The following is an 18592-nucleotide window of genomic DNA, read 5'->3' as shown; positions in this document are numbered from 1 at the left end:
TTTTGTAACAGGATGGATTCAGTCTGTTCATGTTGTTTCTACATTTGTGCATTTTATTCATTCATGCCATGTATATTTTTTCAAGATACTATGTGTAGGTGTGAGAAGAATCAGAACATGGTGTGTGTTAGGTGAAGCGCTCCTTCTGGTGAAGGCCACTGTTGTATGAAAAATAACCAAGCATGCCCTTGAAGATGCCAATTCCTCTTATGTAACTCCATTCCCTGGCTAGTTGTCACTTTTGTCTGCCTTCTTATATCAACTGCACAGTCTCTATGTGGAAGTCCTGTGTGGAGCCCCGTGTAGAAGACTCCAGGAGGAGCAAGGAGCTCCCAGGTACTAATTGGCCACCAAGGGATAAAGAGGCTGAGTGAGGCCTCTTGTGTTCAGTTTGCTGCAGCAAAAATAAGAACATGCTCACCCCCTCAGAGCCTCGCTTCTTCAGATGCACCAGATTGAACCTACAATCCCCAGCCTTGGCTAGCTGCACAACAACAGGATAGTGTTCCTCAACCTGAAATGTGCATTTTCATCATTTGGGGAGCTTTGAAAACAGCACAAGCACCACCATCCACATCTGTAGAAAATCCAATTCATTTAGTGTGGGAAAGGCTGAAAATCTTCATGCAAATCTAAGCTAAACATGTTTGGAGCTATTGAAATAGATATGCCCTTTTACAAAAAGTAATCACTGTTAAATGTGCCATGATCTGCTTTTTCTACAACCTGTTGATGGATATATTCAGGTTAGGTTGAGTTTAACAGCACCTACCTGGCTTAATTATCTTTTTCCCTGGATATACAAACTCTGGGTCATGAGGCAGTTCTCTTAATTACAAGTATGTGATTGATCAATAGTTCCTTGACTTATGGAACTCAGACCTGTTGATCTAATTTGCCTGGGCTCAAGGCCGGCTTTGTCACTAGGAACCATAGCAAATGATATGAGCTTAAATTTAGCCCCAGAAAAGGCAAGAAACAAACCAGAGCAGATGTGTCAATTCAGGGCTAATCTTCAGGTTAATTTATGTCACTCTCTGATGATTTGTGCTCATTCAAGCTCACTACTAAAGCACCTGGCACCAGAGAGCCCCAGCAGCTCTGTAGGACATCTGATAGGAGAGTCAGAATCACTAGCTGTCCTGGCTCACAGAGAAGATGTTTGTTTTGCCTGGTTTTCTGCTGGGATAACTCATAGAAGATCCTGAGCAAGCTCAATGTGGAACAAGTAAATTTTAAATCCTTCACTGTGCTCCTAGATACAAGGTAAGAGGATGTACCACGTTTACCCATACAACATCACAAAACTGTGTAAACAGGTGTGACCTGATGTACCTTTTTTCTTCAACATTTTTGTGCTAAAAGAAGTAAAAAAAAAACAAAACAAAAAAAACCCAAAAACCTGACACAAATGCAAGGAAGGGAATTAAATTTAGGGGCATTAAATTTTCATCTGGACTGTAAGCTTCTAGGAAAGGCTGTTCCGGCTAAGGGAGAATTTATTTGAAAAGAAACACCTTACTGCATAAAGATACTGCTGTAATGGTGTTTTTTGAGTACTTCTCCCCTGCTGAGCAGTTTTAAAATTCCAGGCAGAGATTCTTTTCAAGAGAAAGGTCATACACGCAGATTATAATGGTTGTAATTGCTGGTAAAAATAGGTATTGGAGGCTCAACTTACCCTTCTCAATCTGGCAAAGCTTGACTGCTTAACTTTATTCACTTTCCAGCTAGTGTTTACCCAGTGTTTTCTGAGTAGACAGGGAGCAAAGCAGGCATGTTCCCACTTTCAGATAGCTCACAGGCTGGTGGACAAATGGATGTGGGCATCACAACTGTAATTCAGGAGCATCCCACATCCACCCACACACCTGTCTCTGCTTTTTACTCCTTCCAACCTCCTCTTCCAGCTTGCCTCAATTTTCGATTTCTTTTTTTTTTTTCCCTCTGGCCTCTGAATAAGTAAGGGCACCTGAGGCTCTTGGAAATAAAGCAACTGAGTCTGTGGGAAAATTAGGATGAATCGCTTTATGGCACAGCGAAAGTCTCACACTCTGTAAGGGAGACAATGGACTTGTTTTGAGTGAGACCAACAGTTCAGTCAAGGGGTGGACAGGGAGGAGGTGGACTGAACTCAGACACTGGGCATGGAAAATGGAATAAACACACACTGGACAGGGTGGGGTGGGAATTCAGATATGTGGAAGCAGAAATTATATACATGAGTAAGTAGAAGGGTGTGTGTTTAGAGACATAATTCTTTATTCGATAAGTGAAATGCAAGTAGGACAGATTTTCCCCTGGATATGGTGGGTGCTTAACTCAGTTCATGCACTGGGGCTGAAGAAACTTAGAGTTACAAACGGGTCACTCCACAGAGCATATGCAGGGTCATAGCAAATTTTTAAATTGATATAACAGATCCAGTTAAACTGCCTCAAGCTTCCTCTTGTACCATTATCATAGGATGAACCTCTGGGGTGAAAGCCAGAGGAGAAGGTAATAATCCTAGAGGGGAAAGTGGCTATACAGCAAGGTTCAATTACCTTTCTATAAGGGGCCATTTAGAAAATGTTTAGTTCTGTGGACCATAAAGTGGACTCAATTGCAATTATTTGACTCTTTTTTTTTTTTTTTGTGGTACTAGGGATGGAACCCAGGGGCATTCCACCTCCAAGCTATACCCCCAGCCCTATATTTTATTCTTTATTTGGAAACAGGGTCTCACTGAGTTGCAAAGAGCCTCAATAAGTATTAGTTGAGGCTGTTCTCAAACGGAGATCCTCCTGTCTCAGCCTCCCAAATGCTGGGATTACATGCCACCATGCCCAGCTCTGACTCTGATTTTGAAGCTCTGAAAGAGTATGGATTGGGTGTGGTTGTGTTTGAATGAAACTTTATTTGCAGATACAGGCCATGTTGTGGTGAGGATGATGACATTGTAGCTGTGATAATTCTTTGGAAAGTAATTTTTGAAACTACATACAGCCATAAGAAGTTAATAGCTTCTGGTTGGACTTTTGAATTAAAGCTTCATACTGAGTGGAACAGCTGACCAGTGTCTTTATCAGTCCCCTGAAGTCAAGATCATGTTTCTTTTGCTTTGTCCCTTCTGCTCTCCTCCTGGCTTGCGTTCTTGTCCCTGAATGTTCGGGATAAACAAAAAAACAACATCGACTCTTCCCAAAAGCCCCTCAGTCAGCATACAAACTTCTCTGCAGCTCACATTGGAGAAATGACAGAAATGTGGAGTCCCCTGCCCTCTAAGCCCATATTTCTGCATGACAGGAATGCACATTTTACATGCTTTGATTGCAGCTGTTAGCGTGAAGTGGTTAACTGCATTTAGAAATAAATGGTGAAATAATAGTTGACAGGGAGGCTTTTTAAAGATCCCATTTTCTTCATGTTTAATGTGTCTCCAGCTCTTAGGGAGCAGCCAGGGGTCCATTATGCCTGGGAGAACAAGGCCAGAAGCTGCTTCTTCACTACCCAGTGAGCATCTTCATTCGAAGCAAGGAGTCCTCTGTTCCAGGGGAGACACGTGGCTGTCTTTGAAAGGGTCAGTTTATTTCCGGACTCTCTGTTCTATCACTATGCCTTTCAAGGCAAGAGGGGAAAAAAAGTTACTGTATTGCTGTGAGACTGGGAAGAGACTGTTGTTTACTCGTGGGTAGCCTTAGGCAAACCACTTACACTTTCAGGCCTTCCTTTCTGAAGAACTTGAAACTGTGAGATTGCTTCCAACTTGTCAGATTCCTTTGACTATTGTTCTGGCCCCAGTGTGGAAAGAACTAACATTCTATCACTGCTTCTGGCCAGAGATTGGCCCAATGTCACAACCCAACTGTAAGTGGAGCAAAAGAGGTATAATGTGTCAACTAATTGAGACAGGGAGGTCTGGACTCTGATTGGATGGCCAAATTCTTTGACCATCTCCTGCCTGGAGGACTAAGAGAGAAGCAGGTTGCCAAGTGACCTTGCTGCTGTCCGGGGCAACGTCAGAAGATCAGAATGAGACCAGGGAAATAAAACATTCAGGCCAGCATCTGCCCTCCTGGCATTAGATAAATATTTGCTGATTAGAAGGTAAAGAGTGCCCCTCCAGCCTCTCCTCATCTCAGTGAAGGTAACTATAAGAGTGTTTGAGGTCCTACTCTGAGAGCACAGGGTAGGTCTGGTCTGAAGGAGTCCACGCTTGGCTGGTAACCATAATCAGCTTCAGATTGTTTGCTTGATCTTTCTTTTATTTATTCCTGCAGTATTCATAGGATACCTCACCCGTCAGTGCTGATGGTTCAGTAATGCATAGAACAGTTTCAGTCTTCACCCTCATGGCTTTGCAGCTGTGCAACTCAAACCATGTGGACAATTTAAATGCCATGCCACGGTGCTGTGTTGTGAGAGACTGCTATTAATTTTCTCATGGAGGGCAACCTAGCAAGTAGGGTTCTCATGTTTACAAAACTGACCTGACAAGCCCACCAGATTGTGAGATAACATTCCACATGATAAACCCAAGATCAAAGTGTTATACGAATTTAAAGCACAAACTCCATCTCTCCTGTCTGTGTTTACTGTACTTATTGCTTTATGCTTTGAATGACTACCCCTCCACCTCCTACATCATGATGTGAAAACATCCTTGAAGAAGCTCAGGCTGTATCTGGAGCCAGGCACTCCCCATCCACCTGTGGATCTCTGCTTCTCTCCTCATTATGTCTCACTCGGCTCCACAAGTGTTTGCGTTTTCTTCTAAACTTTCACTCCCTGTTTCCAGACCCTGTGTTTTTTGGTTTTGTTTGTTTTTGTTTGTTTGGGTTTTTTGGTTCCAACTGTAGTTCCTGTTTCTCTTGCTGCAGATCCTGCTGTATTTTGTCTACTAGGGATTTTAGCCAACTGAAGGGCTTCCCCCGCCTGAGTGCTAAAAGAATTCCCTGCAGTTAAATTAATCAGTTCCAACTTATAAAAAATCCATGAGATCACTCACCACTTCTTTTTGTGATTATGCCTAATTAATCAGTCAATCAATGCATATTTTAATAAAAATGCCATCACACTGTAACACTGATTTATAGCTTCCTCTTGACCCTCACTTATGAAAATATCATGGATATTTTATGGTGTTAATGCATATTTTATGTGATTTAGTTTTTTTCATAAAATCAAAATTAATTTTGCATTCTTGAGCATGCAGTTTCTATTATTTACTCTTTTAAGTAAAACCATAATGATGAATCTTAGTTTTATATCCATTGGCTCTTGTCTAACATTTTTCTTTAGATAAAATGCTCAAATTCGACTTGCAGGATTAAAAAGTATGCGTACTTCTAGGTATCCATATTTATATTAGCTTTACTTTGGGTGCATAATGCTAGATTGGTCCTTCCGATTTGGTTTTAGTTTTTCTTTGAATCTTGAGTTTTGTTGTCTGTCTAATGTAATAAGTGTTTTGTAGTTTTGTTTTATATTTGTATCTCAAGGTGATATATTAAGTTGCTGAAAATAGTGTTACACCAGGTATGATCAAAAAGGAAACTTGAAATAAACCCTAGAAACACCTAGCTTTCAAGGTAACCACATTGGTATGAGTTTTAATTAAGTGTGAATCTATGTAACAACATCCTTATCTTTCTACTAATATTTGTCCAAAACAAACACTGTGCTTTCTTTTACTCCTGTCATGCTCATCAATTCAAATGCAATCATTTCTCACATTTTTGCAAATCAGGACAGAACTAATGTTGCTTTTTGAAATGCTGGCTCTGTGTGTGTGTATGTATGCACATGTGTATGTGCATGTGTGTATATGCATGTGTATGTTCATGTAGTGCTTCTCCTTATCCATATTCCTTCCTCCAATGCAGTTCTATAATATTGGATAGCCAAGAAATTTGAGCATTTATAAGTTTTTAGGAAACCACTCCATGATGACTTCTATTAATAACTAACTTTCTTCTCTTCTTTCTCCCATATATTCTCCTCATCTTTTGTACTTCTCTCTACCCCTGCACTTTACCTTCTTTCTTTTCTTAATTTCTTTGTGAAAAAGTCACTTACTTCAACTGATTCTTTGTAGTAGACTTTTACGTGATTTTGGAACAATCTCGGCCCATAGTTGTATAGTTAGAGCAAAAGAGGAATTATCCTGAGAAAACACATACAGCAGTCTTATTAGAGTTTTATTTGACAAAACATTATAGGAAATTTTTGTGGTATCAGATATATGCAGGAGGAATAATAAATATTTAATCTAACTTTGGGATTTTTACTGATGATGAAGTTCCCAGAAGTTTGGTCTTAGCTAAACTCATCAGGTAAATCAATGGCAGACACCAGACTAGATTCTAGTTCATTCTGAAATTAGGTTAAAGCTTTTTTGTTTTTTTATTACTTCTAATTTTTCTGTTGGTTAAATAAAAGAGTCATTGTCCCTAGGTGTTTCAGGGGCTTGTATAAAATTTTCTCATCTCACTCTGTGTCACTTGTCAACACTTGGATGTGTTGAGAAGACTAAAATGTCTTGATTCCTGGGCTGCATAACCAATGTTTACTGCTCTACAGGTCAAGATAGAAACAGTGTACAACTTCTTCCACCTGGACAATCTTGTGCAAAATGGAAATGTAAATAATGGAAGCAGGTTGGGTCAACTTCAGGCCTGGTATTCAGTTTACATTCCATAGGATATGGGTCCAATAATGCCTTGGTGTAATTTTTAAAGAGTTGGTTCCAAAGTGTCATCTAACATTTACTGAATGCCTTTCAGTGCCAGGTATTGAGAGCAGCATCAGAGGATCATTTTATCTCTATCAAAAGAAAATAACAAATGTAAAAAGGAGGAAATGGATTTGGTTACATACATTAATTAATACCTAGCTAAGGCTGTAAACTATGTTTGGAAAAGTGAGAAACGTGTGTTAGATCTGCAAAGCAAATAAGGAGCAGCCACAATTACCACCTAAAGACTGTGACAATCAGACAGGCATGTAGTAGTGACTGGTGGGCTCCAGATTGTAGATCTTCTTAATTTTTTATCTGTATGCCCAAGAGTGATCTAAGGCCAATCAAGTGCATGGCTGCAGCCCCTCCAAAAGGGTTTTAGAGTTTCCCCTTTACATTTCTACACTGGCACCAGCCATACTAACACTTCTGAAATTTTTCTGCAAGCACCAAAGAGTGCGCTCACACCCCTACCTACATCAGGCTGTCATAGAAAATTACTTACTCTAATCCTTTGACTCCTCTCTTCTCTAGATCTAGCCATGTATGTACACTTTACTTGATTAAGACCCTAATTCTCACAATGCTTACAGTTCTGCTTTCCTGACTAACCTTCATGGCTACAGTAGGCAATGGTGGCATACAGAAACACTGAGTGAAAGAAAACTGGTAGAATTTCACTAGAAAATTAGATACAAAGAAGCTAAGAAACATTAGAAGATGAAAAATCCTGTACCACAGCCCCAGATTAATGCCTGGTCTTTCAGGTTCTTGGGTAGAACACATATGTCTTTTTAGACATTATCATTTGACTAGTTACTATTCAAATGGTGATATTTTGAGGAAAGGAGACAAATTGAGGGTCGAGAGAGGAAGGGGTAAAAAGAGAGAATCCTGACAGAAATTTGGTCATCCTTACAGTACTGAGTTTGCTTTCTTATATTTTAAAATTGGAAAACATAAAATATTTTACTTTTTTTCTTTTGTTCCCAGTAAATATTGTCCCTACACTGTATATTTGCCATTTGCAATTTACTCAGTCTTGGAAAAATAAAAGAAGATAGTATACCTGGTCCCATTAGAAACTTGGTCTCTTTTAAACCTTGGTTTTTCTTGAATTTCCCAAGAATAGCATGGTATCCTCCTACAAACCCAATGAGAAAAGTTTTTTATTTGTCCTATCATTTATCACACACTAATTCCAAGGGATTTATTCAACATCCTTTTTGTATAAGGAGCTGTGGAGATTCTTCTCTGGGACTTGGGAGAGAGAGACCTGAGAGGGGAAACCAAACAGCTGCCTAATGGGCAGCTGCCCTGAACACCGGAGAGTTGCCTGAAGAGCAACTGTCCTGAAATGAAAGCAACAGCTACCTGATGAGCAGCTGTACTGAAATGTAACTGCCTGATGAACAGCTACCCTGAAATGAATGCGCGGACAACTGCCTGATGAGCAACTGACAAAGTTTATTCTCTAAAAGCGAGATCTTATACCCTTCCCCAGTGAAATTAATCATCAGATCCCAGTAGAAAAGTGTAAACACCAAAGAACAATAGTGGGGTATTAAGTGAAGGACATGTAAATCACGAATCATAAACAAGACAAAAGGAAGACCTGTGACATCACTGGTCTTGTGATTAAGATCAGCTCCAGACCTGGTGATTAAGGTCAGCCCCCTGGCCTTGCAGGTGGGCCTTAGAGGGCAAATTCCAGAAAGACAGTGGTCACACCCAGAGTTTTGGAGAATTCGACCTTTTGTGGAATCTCCTTTAACTCTTTCGGAACCTTCTGTTCCTCAGGCTTTGTCCATGTCCTCTGTCAAGGAGCATTTCAGATAAACCTTATAGTGTTTGTTGACAGGGGTGTCTGTGTGTGTCTTCACATCACTGTTTTATAAGCATTATTAAGGATACCACATCTGTCCGGTGAAATCATGTTGACTATAACATGGTAAAATTGGTGTGACTTAGAAGGAAAGGAGAAATGAGCCTTGAGTGAAATTTATTACAGGCCTAGATCCTAGAGAGATAGCCACTGCATGTCCTTTAGGATTACAGGAAAACACCAGGTGTTCCGGAGGTCCAAAACACGAGTGAGGGAGAGGGCTTAATACATTGCCATCCTTGGATTACAGTTTGAAAGGCAAAACGGGATAGGGTGATAAGTTTAGGGTTTACTAGTTTGAGTAAATTCAGGGAGGTTTGATATACTATATTACTGGCCCCTGGATAACTTAAGGCAGGGGAAATATTGGATTCACATGTGAGAGTTATATAAAAAGGTAGTTGAGAATATAGACTTAAGGTTGTTTGATTTGTGTATAAAAAGTCTGCTTATAGACAGGTTGTTATGTTCAGGAATTATCTATCTCCAGGAGGGTTAGACTTTCTTCAGAAAGAACGATTTTTTAAGAATCATAATATACCCCAAAACCCAGGATATATATTTACAATACAAACTATAAAATTGAGAATAAGTTTGTGCTATTCTTCCAAAGCAGAGCACCAATATCCCAAAAGCAATAGCCTTATACTGGGAAGTATTCAAAGGTATGGACCATTTTTCAGAGTTGGATGGCAGAAAGGGAAGATGGAACATTGTCTGTTTTTGGTGAAAGAAGCTCATTATATCAGATTTGGGGAAGATTTGAGAGATATTTCAAGACAAGGCATATTTACAGATGGCTATTACAAATTAGAAATATGCATATTATAGACAGGCTAAGAAAGAGGAGGCTAGTTTCCCCAAGCTACTCAGAAGTCAGCGTGGTAATTGGAAGTTGGGTTTTTTAATTACTAGTCCTCTTTCCTTGGTGCTATACTGCCTATGAAGCATTATAGGACATATAATTGATGGAAATTTATTGTGCTAGAAATAAATCTGGTTATAGACCTCCATTCTATATAATCTTTATAAGAATCCATGGGGTTCTATTGTTGAATCCATTTTACAAGTGAGTTCTGAGATTAGGGAGTTGGCTAAGGTCATATAATTAATATAAATCAAAACCTAGGAGACCACTTTGGGTATATCTGAATACAGAGGTCAAAGATTATTAGATTGCCTTCTTTGGTTCTCACAAGAAATGACACCCAGATTTGATGCTCTTACTTGCTATGTTTTAGAGTTGAGAAAACTTAGGCATAGAGAGATTCAATAAGCTAACTTTAAATGTTATATATAGGAAATTATAGGATAAAAATTTGAATCCTGGATAGTTGATCCCTGAGTGTCTCAGTATGAAAAATTAAACCAAAGAGCACAGTTGGATATATATTGGCTATCAGATGTTTGTGTGTACCCACTGCTTTGTGCTCTTTTAATCTAGACATGAAAGAAAAAGAAGATAATAAAGGTTTTTGTGTTTTGTTTTTTTGCAATTTTTATTGTTTGTTTTATAGTTGTTTAGATTAAAAACAGGGAATTGATTCATAGCCCGTGGGCTTGTCTATTTTTTTTTTTACCTGAAAAAAAGAACAGGCAGCTTTAAGTAGGTATTGGGAAAGTTTCAAAGCATCATCTAATTTAGTTATATAAAAGAGTTGATGATTTCCAATTCATAAGCTTATCTTACAAAAATAATAACTGACACATAGTGTGGTTCAATAGCTCAACTAAAGTCTGTGAATAAGTATTTAAACATGAGCTCAAACCTAACTGACAGTGAGGTTTGAAGTTTAATTATATATTAAAGATATACATATTATATATTTTATATATATAAAGGCATATATATTAAAAACTGTATGATTCTCTATGTTTTAAAGTTGCTTAGAAATGGATAATCACAGAAATGATATTCACTAACAAATTTTTGCATTTTGGGATCACATTGAGTCAGAATAAAACCTTTATTTCTGTTTGGCAGGCTTTGCTCTAAGCACTGTGGAGTCCAGGAATATCAATAATTTCCACTGTAAAGAGGGTGTATTGAGGTAAAGAGGATAATATGTAATTTAATAACTGTACAGCAAAGCAGCAAATCATAAGTACCTTAGAAAAGAATAAACAAAGGCGTGTGCATTGCAGAGCAGCAAGGGATTTTTCTAAGGAGACTGAAGTGAAGTTCTTTTATGATTAGTATGAGCTTGAGTAATAAGAAGTTCAGGAAAATTATGAACATAAGTATAAAAGATTTCATATGTGATATAGCCTTGAGAGTTTATATTTTATCCAAAATATTCTCATCAAATAAAGTTGGAACCCACTCATTACTATTCAGAGTAATTACTTCATGCATTGATAATTAATAGAGTTGAAGATAAAAGAGATGAGGAAAGACTGATATTTTTAGAGAACCCACCACTAGAATAAGGTCTATGCTATGGCTAAATTAACACCAACATCCTTTATGACATTTCTGAGGAAAATTGAAAAATTCTTCCTATAGCTTTTTTTTAACCACACACAGACAAAAATCAGCATCACAAAAAACCACAAGCTGATGAAAATGGATACTGTAGCATGTATTCTAACATGTGTGATCATGGATGATTCTCAGCACCTTCACTAGAAATGGAGCTATTGCTGTTTTCCAGAAAATAACCAATTTTTATTTAAAATATGCAGTTTTATAAGATCAGAAGCAAGATGATCTCATTTATGATACTTTGTCCTATGGACATGGAATAATGAAGACAAGTTATCTTTTTCACTATGACAAAACTTCTATCACATTTGTTTTTTATTTATTTGTTTATTTATTTATTTATTTATTTATTTATTTATTTATCTACTTACTTACTTACTTACTTACTTACTTACTTACTTACTTACTTACTTATCTCGTGGGTCTGGGGATGGAACCCAGGGGCATTCGACCTCCGAACTACACCCCCTTCCCTATTTTTATTATTTATTTTGAAACTGGGTCTTACTGAGTTACAGAGGGCCTCACTAAGTAGTTGAGGCTGTCTGCAAACTGCGATCCTCCCATCTTAGCCTCCCGAATGCTGGGATTACAAGCATGCACCACCATGCCTGGCTCTTCTGTCACATTTGACTGGAGTCTAAATTTAACTTTCTAGTAACTCTGTAACCCCAAATAGTGGGTTTCTACCTGCCAGTTTAGCTTTTTCGTTGGTGCAGACATCACCTTGATGTGCCCAGATTGTAGTGATTCTCCCCTGATCCTCCCTTATCCTCACCAACATCTTAGTGGCAGATCTGGGAGAAATCATGATTCCACTAGGCAGTCTAACAGGGCCAGTGCACTCTCTGCAGAGTTCACAGCAATGAGGTGGCTCAGGTCTGGACTCTCAGCTCAGACTACCCAGGTTAGAGTCCCAAATCTATTAGTTCTTTGATGTATTTAATAATATAGATGGCATTTAGAGTCAGACATGTGTCCAGATTCAAAGTCTAACCATTAATAGATGCATTTGGTCACTTATTTTTTTACCAGAGCCCAGATGTGGAGGGTCCTAGAAGGCTCAACTTGGGTTTTGCAAGCAGGGAAGGCAGGTGGATTCTATGGTAAGGTGGTGATCAACTGCTGTGTTTGATCTGTGAACAAATAGATCTCACTGGTGGATTCTCTGGGGAAGAGGGTGTTGGAAGGAAGTTTCACCCTCTTGTCAGTTAGATAATTTTAAAGATTCAACATCATTCTTATTTCTGAAATGTGTATGCTAGGCTTCTCTAAGGGTCCAGGGACTCAGCCATGTGGGTGTGTACATGTGCTCCAGTGGGCCCACACAGTTTAATAGTAGGCAGAAGAGGACAACCTTGAGAGAAAAAAAAAGAATAAAAGTATTTCTGAGTTATTACTTGGAACTAGGACTATCTGTAGGAGCTAGGTGTGTTTGTGTGTATGTGTGTGTGTGTGTGTGTGTGTGTGAGAGAGAGAGAGAGAGAGAGAGAGAGAGAGAGAGAGAGAGAGGAAGAGAAAGAGGAAGGAAGAAGAAGAAGGGGGAGGAGGAGGAGGAGGAAAAAGAAAGAAGAGGAGGAGAATGAGAAATAACATTGGGTTTATATTTATATATTTATTTATTAGGTCCAAGTCCTAGAGTTCTTATGCACTAGCCAGTTGCTATAATGAACACAGTAAAATGGTGCTAAGCTCTGGAACATTGGCCTCAACAGGTAAAGAAAACAGTATTTATATTAGCATAAAACAGTTTGAATCATGATGAAGAGTTCTAGTCCCCAAGTCTGCCTCCAATTATTACTGTTGAAAGAATACCTAAAACTGTGCCCTGAAAAAGAGACACTGGGTTGTGCAATGTTTCTGCCTGGATTTTTTGTTAACAGTTTCTATAATAATCTGACTGGTATGCATAGAATCTGAGCTTTCTTACTCTTAAGCTGGCAAATGATCATAGTCAGCCATATCCTTCAGAAAGAGGAGTTAGTATATCCAGGCATGATGGTTCATGCTTATAATCCCAGTACATGAAAGGCTGAAACAGGAGGAGAGCAGGTTTGAAGATAGACTCAGCAAGTAGTGAGATTCTCATCAACCTAGTGAGAGACCTTGTTTCAAAAATAAAAATAAAATAGGCTGAGGGTGTAGCTCAGAGGTAGAATGCCCAAGCTCAATTCCTAGTACCACAAAGAAAAAAAGAAAGGAGAAGTTAGTATATTGAGGTGAGAACTGATGTTATGCACATTGGCCTGTAAGTCATCAATGTTGGAATTGATCCTAGCTCCAGGAGAGTGAGAGAGCTCATCCCACTTACCTAGGGATTGCCAATTCTAGGGTTTTGGAAGGTGAGACTTGAGGATGGTGGGAAAGGGTATACGAGCTAGAAAAGGTTATCATTTCAGAGTTTCCTGCCTCTATGACCTTGCTATTCTAGAAAAAGTGAATTGACTGTCTTTTTTTCTAATGCTTCTAACTCTTAGCAAACAGTATTTATTTTACATCAAACAGCATTTGCTTGTTCCATATTATAATTCTGGATGCCGGTAACCTGATATTCTGCTTTGCTTTTGTGTGGTTAAATTCATGTTTCTGTCAGATCTTGTTGAGTGAGTTTTGACTGGTACTCATTCCCAATTTATACATTGCCTATTTAGAGAGAGCAAGAATAAAATATCTCGAACAAATTTGATTGATATCAACATGGACTTTTCATAGAGCTATCAATAATACTAAGTGATCTTTCCTAGGAAAATACCAAGTATTCAAATAAAAAAAAATGTGTGTGTGTGGGGGGGGTGGTCTAAGCTAACAAGAAAAATAAATGGACTCCAGAATAGATTCCATGAGTGTAACATAAAAATTGATTCTAAAAATTAAATAAAGTAGCTAGGTATGGTAGAACAAGCCTATAATCACAATACTTAGAAGGGTGAAACAGGAGAATCACCTCAGCAACTTAGTGAGACTCTGAAAAATTAGTGAGACCCTGATTCAAAATTTAAAAAAATGGAACTGGGTGTACAGCTCAGAGGTAGAAGAACCCCAGGTTCAACATCCAGTACCACAAAATAAATAAATAATACATACATACATACATACATACATACATGTTTTAGAAATATTATATTAAGAAATTTTGTTATTGTGTTATTGTTATACTTTGACTATATAATTGCTAGAGATTTTAATGTGCTAATATGAATTACAAATTAGTTCATAAAGCAGGTTGATTATTCCTAGCAAAACCATTAAAAATGACTCATTTGGGTGCCTTTTTTTTCTTGTTTCATATTCAAGTTATAAGAGCAAATCATAATAGTTGAGGGCAGCATAAATTTTCAATGGATCAGAAATAGTCAAGGGTGGTTGACTCCCTATCAGTCATTATTTGTTTCTTTACCCAACTTTCTTGATAACAGACTATAATTTATCTGAGGATATGGTTGTTTCTATTACCTTTTTGCCATATGGACTTTCCAAGATTCCCTTGTAGATTAGGGGCATCAAAGTAATTCATTCTGGCAATAAATAAATGAGACATCTGTTAGGAGAATTATGGAAAAATATTGTGATTTGTTTTATTGCTTCTTTCTCATCCTTTCTTTACCTCCTCTCCTCACCTCTTTTTTTCTCTTTTCAGTTCTGGAGGTTAAACCCAGGACCTTGTGCATATTGGCAAGTGTGTTATTACTGAATTATACTCCCAACTACTCCAAACCCAAATCATCATCATCATCATCATCATCATCATCATCATCATCATCATCATCATCTTCTTCTTCTCCTTCTTCTTCTTCTTCTTCTTCTTCTTCTTCTTCTTCTTCTTCTTCTTCTTCTTCTTCTTCTTCTCCTTCTTCTTCTCCTTCTCCTCCTCCTCCTCCTCCTCCTCCTCCTCCTCCTCCTCCTCCTCCTCCTCCTCTTTCTTATTCTTCTCCTCCTACCCCTCCTCCTTTTCCTCTTCCTTCTCTTCTTCCTCCTCCTCCTCTTCTTCATCCTTTCTCCTCATTCTCCTACTTCTCTTCCTCTTCCTCTTCTTCCTCCTCCTCCTCCCCTTTTCCTCCTCTTCCCCTTCACCCCCCTCCTCCTTTCTTCTTCCTCTTCTTCTTCATCTTCATCTTCCTCTTCTTCCTTCTTCTTCATACTGGGGATTGGACCCAGAGGAATTCCACCTATGAGCTACACCCCAATATTATTTTTTATTATTTATTTTGAAACAAGTTCTCACTAAGTTGCAGAGTGCTTCATTAAGTAGCTGAGGTTGACCATGAACGTGTGATCCTCCTGTCTCAGCCTCCAAAGTACTAGGATTACAAGTGTGTTAAACCATGCCTGGCAAAGAGAGAGTTCTTAATATGCATCTTTTCCCCCTTCTTCCCTTGAATGTCATTGGTGCTATGGGGAGTGCCATTTGGAGAAGGTCAGAAAAAGCAAGTATGAAAGGTAGAAGTGTATGGTCCCTGATTATGGTGTTAAGGTTCTGCAGGAAGGCTGAAGCCACAGTCTACCAGAAGATCCATTATGGAGGATCAGTGTCCTTAGGTCTAAGCAATTGTTCAGCAACTTTCCTGGAAACACACTCACTGATGATATATGCTTTAACCTTTTGTTTTTAATTTTTATAATTTCTTTTTTGCTTATTTCTTCTCCTCCTTTGATTGAAAGTAATCCAAAGAAACAAGGGCCTTTTTTTTAATGTTTTCAAAAGTGGTGAGTTTGGTTTGTCTTGGCTTGCTTTCTTTTTAGGTAGAATTATAATATTAAAGATATCTCATATCCCTGGAAATACCTGAAGAATCTTTTGCCCTCTAACTAGAATGGCCAAAACACACACACACACACACACACACACACACACACACACACACACACACATCTAATTAACTAGAGCCAGTATTCACTTTCTGATTGGGATTATTAATAGGTTAAGTTGTTAGCATCCCTTATCCATTTTTGGGGGGGGAGTCTGGGGATGGAACCCAGGGACATTTGACCTCTGAGCTATACCCCCTGCCCTAATTTTTATTCTTTATTTTGAAACAGGGTCTCACTGAGTTGCAAAGGACCTCACTAAGTAGCTGAGGCTGTCCTAGAACCACAATCCTCCTCCTGTCTCAGCTTCCCGAATGCTGGATTACAACCTTGCGTCACCATGCCTGGCTCCTTATACATTTTAAATAGAATTTTAGTAGCAAAAAATAAGCATGCCCACAAACTTTGAGGAAGACATCTACTCAGAAGATTAAGCCTCACCCTTTATTCTCTTGGCTCTATCTGCCTTTCTGAATCACCAGGCACCTTGTTGACAAGAAGGAATCTCACAAACTAGGTTACGGTTTTCCCAGGTCCTAGGAGAATAATGCATATTGGATTCAGAAAATACAAAACTGAGATATGCTGAAAAATCTACAGCCCATTTAGGGTCTCTTAAGTTATGGACATTTTGTGTATCATGGCTAATATATTCTTACTACCTCTTTCTAAATTTATTTAACATTCATATTTTTAATACTCAACCTGCCACAGGGTAGTCTTTTATCACTCAGTGTATATTTAAGGAACTTGCAACAACCATATATGTCTGAGAGTGTGATAAAAAATGAAAACAGGGGCATGGGTGAATTTATAACATTTTGTCTTCTTTCTTTATTTCTTTATTCATTCATTTTTGCTTTTATTAATGCATTGCAATGTGCATCACAGTGAGTTTCAAAATGATATATTCAGAGATGCTCGCATCCCTTGATGTATTCCTCTCCACATTCTACCCTCCTCCTCCTGCCTCCATGTATATGATAGTGAGATCGGTAATGGTACCTTCATATATGAACATAATAGTATTTAAAATATTCCCTTCCTCAAGCCTGGATTTTACCTTCTCCATCTCACTCCATTAACCTCTTTCTCCTATTCTATTGGTTCCTCTCCAAATTTCATTGAATTATTTTGTTTCCTATTTTATCTGCAGCTTCCCCATATGAGAAAAATCATACAACCTTTCTGAGACTGGCTGATCTCACTTAGCATAATATTCCCTAGTTACATCAATTTTCCCGCAAATGACAAAATTTTATTCTTTGTGGCTGAGTAAAATTTAATTGTGTAAGCCAGGCGTGGTGGCAACCCCAGTACTTGGGAGGCTGAGACAGAAGGATCACAGGCGTGTGGTCAGTCTCATCTACTTAGTGAGACTCTCCGCAGCTATTTTGAAATAAATAATAAAAAATAGGGCTAGAGGTGTAGTTTGGAGATATAATTCCCCTGGGTTCAATCTCCAGTACTGAGTTAAATCCTCAATACCACAAAAAATTCATTGTGTGTATACACTATCTTTTCTATTCATTCATCTGTTGATGGATACCTGGGTTGGTTTTATAATTTGTATATGGAAAGAATGGGTGAATTTTATTTGCTCTTCTTTTTCCTACCCAATGATCAACTAATATTTTTGTATGACAAAGTAGATGAGTTTTTAATATATACATCTTCTGTGGTAACATCATTTTAGTAAATGAAATGAGAGATAAATACAAGACAAAAATGGGGTTGGGGATATAGCTGAGAGAGAGAGAGCAAAATACCATGAGGAGGGTCTCACTAAGTAGCTGAGACTGACTTAGGTTTGGTCCACAACAATCTCTTTGCCATCTTAAAGCCAAAATAAATGCAGAGTGGATTTTTACTTTTTATTGAATTGTATTTATGTAATCACGGAAGTAAAATAATAAAATTGAAAATATTTATATCACAAAAAGAAAAAAAAGTAATGGATTAATGCTTTTTAATCGTGTACATTTTGAATAAAGAAAACACATATACATATTGATATTTTAATATCAAATAATAGTATTGCAGTTTTTTAAATTTATTTTTTGTATGGTACCGGGGATAGGACCCAGGGGGATTCTACCTCCGAGCTATACCCCCCAGCCATAGCTGAGGCTGTCCATGAACTGCAATCTCCTGTCTCAGCCTCCCAAATGCTGAGATTATAAGCATGCACTAATGTAAAAATATGAACTATTTTTAATATTCACATTTAATAATGTATAATCCAATGTGTAATTCAGATACTTTTTCATGTTTAAAAAGTACTTTAATTTAAAAAATTTCATATGAAGCAGCAGAAAATTATTAAATGTGAGAATAAATTTCTAATAGATTAGCAAAAATTATTGTAAGTTTACATCTGTTAATTTAAGAAAATGTACTCATTCTACAAAAAGTCATAGAAAATGTCTAAACAGTAAAGAATATTTTAATTTTCTTGTGGCTTTGACCAAAATACTTCACAGGAACAATTTGGAGGAAGAAAAGAATTATTGGGACATATTTATTTATCTTTTAAAAGCATTGTATTTTCCAGCTCTTAGAAAAAGACATGACTTTATCCCGTAATATAAGCACCTGCTCTTTATTCACCCCCTGCCTCCACCCTTCAGGGTTCTATCATTCTAAGGGAGGAGTCAAAATAATACTAACGGATAAACTCAATTTTCTTTTACTG

The sequence above is a fragment of the Muscardinus avellanarius genome (assembly GCF_963383645.1).
Source record: "Muscardinus avellanarius genome assembly, chromosome: 4".
Lineage (NCBI taxonomy): Eukaryota > Metazoa > Chordata > Mammalia > Rodentia > Gliridae > Muscardinus > Muscardinus avellanarius.
The sequence above is the reverse complement of the archived record's forward strand: the minus strand, read 5'-3'. Positions refer to the sequence as shown.